Raw genomic sequence first — 2,062 nt, 5'->3', positions numbered from 1 at the left:
TGCAGGCTGAAACCTTTCAGGCAAGACATCTGCCTCCAGCTCAGTGCCTGCCTTGAGCTAGGTGTGCTTTCAAATTCCTAGCAGAACCAACTCAGCTGTTTCCAAGAAAATAATTAGAGAAAAAATGGCTGAGACCTGGCTTTCTTTAACTCTTTTTCCAGAACCCTCACTGTGGCCAGACAAAGTTTGGGACGTGCCAGTGATGGATCAAGCACATGTCTTACTCTCTGCACCTCAGAAGTCCCCCCAGATTTTCTCAGCACCAGCATTTTAGGGCACATGTAACCTACGTATTCACTGCTACCATTGCAATCTGCATCAGCTTCCTGACCCTGCCACGCTGGGGATGTAAGAAGTCCAACATTGACTGCTTCAGCTCGGTATCTGCCACCATTTCCCCGTGGAAGCCAGTGGCACAAGCAGAAGAGCATCAGCCCACACACTTGCTGGGGCACCACTCCATACACCAAGCACCTACCTTGCAGGTGCTCCAGCCTCCAGGAGCTCAAGCCTCTGTGCAGTTGTAGCCACATCACCTTCCCAGGACACAAAGCACAGAGCTGGGGACTGCTGGCAGGAGCCACAGCATCTGCCGTATCTGCCTTCCTCTAGGGAAGAGAGCAGTTAAAGGAAGGAAATACAGGGGAAAGGGGAACAAAGAATGGGAAAGAAAGAGTGAGCAAATTAGCTTTTTCCTCTGCCTTGCTGGGGAGCTGCAGTTTTCTCTGGCTGCTACAATTCTAGCTTATGTTATTGAAGTAAGATGTGCTGGGTCACAACAGGAAAAAGAAAATCATCAGCTAATAATCCTGCTTGTGCCTCATCTCTGTGGTGAGACTACCTCAGGATCATCCCCATCTTCTAAAAGTCACTCTTTCCAGCAGAACTAGGAAAGGCAGGGACCAGAGCAGTGGTCCCCAAAGATCCCTGTCCAGGACAGCTGTGCCACTGGCAGGGTCACTGTACACGGAGGCTGGGTCCTGTCCAGTCCAGCTGTGCCATTCAGTGACACTTGATCTCACTGCTTGCATTCAAGGCCTGAAAGACAAAACATGAGCCCTCCTTCTGCTCTTAAATTCCCATTTGCTCTTTGATAAGATTAAGATTACCTGTGTGGCTGGGCTGAAAAATACAATTTTTATGCATAATGTTTGTGACACACTTCAGATGAACATATGGAAAGGATGACGATTTCTTTACAGAGAGGACTACATGTGGTTGTGTGCAGACATCAGGCCAATCTATTTTACCTTTGCTGCCTCTCTCTCTGCACAAAGTGCCATTCCATCCCAATGGCCTCCTTGCAGAGGCCATGTAAAGGGTTATCAATTACTGCCAGCTTCCTCATCTACTGAGATGTCTTAAACAGTGACGACACGAGAATCCACGTTCCTTCCGTGTACTACACTCAGTATTGCCCAGCTGTTTGAGCTTGAACTAACCACTGAGAAAAGAAAAACTCTCCACCACCTGCAGAGTCATTTCTGACCAGACATTTGCCAGGCACAGCAGGTCAGGGAGCATCAGAGCCCAGGAGCGTGAGAAGATGCTGGCCCTGGCCCCGCGTGCGCTGGGAGGTCGCTTGGCCGCGCGTGCTCCAGCTGTGCCCGCGCCGGCACGCAGCCTGCAACGAGCATCACCCGGCCACAGCCACGGAGCCACACTGGAGGCAAATGCTCTGCTTAATTGGTCTCAGCTGGAAGCTGCCCTGTGCATGTCAGCGTGTTTAAGAAAGCAGGTCTACAGGAGAGAAGACACCAGAGTAACCAATTAAAGGGAAAAAAAAACTGATTTCCCTTCCCCCTCTTTCCCAGCCCTAAGCCCTGGAAGTTTGTTTTATTTTTAAGAAGGACTGTTTCTCACTGTTAATGAAATCAACTTGAGAATAAGGTTTTGCTGTTGGTATTTCCAAGTCTAGTACTGACAGCATTTGTGGAGATAGTTACAGAGACCTGGTTAAATCAAGTCAAGGTTTGCACCTTTATTTCTTCTTTTTTGTTATGTGTGGTTTTGGGCTTTTTCCTTAAAAAAGAGGAAAGAAGTGACACCAGGAAACTCTTCA

Source organism: Agelaius tricolor, unplaced genomic scaffold, assembly GCF_023055355.1.
Source record: "Agelaius tricolor isolate 1412-34295 unplaced genomic scaffold, bAgeTri1.0.p SCAF_8, whole genome shotgun sequence".
NCBI lineage: Eukaryota > Metazoa > Chordata > Aves > Passeriformes > Icteridae > Agelaius > Agelaius tricolor.
Note: the sequence above shows the minus strand (reverse complement) of the source record.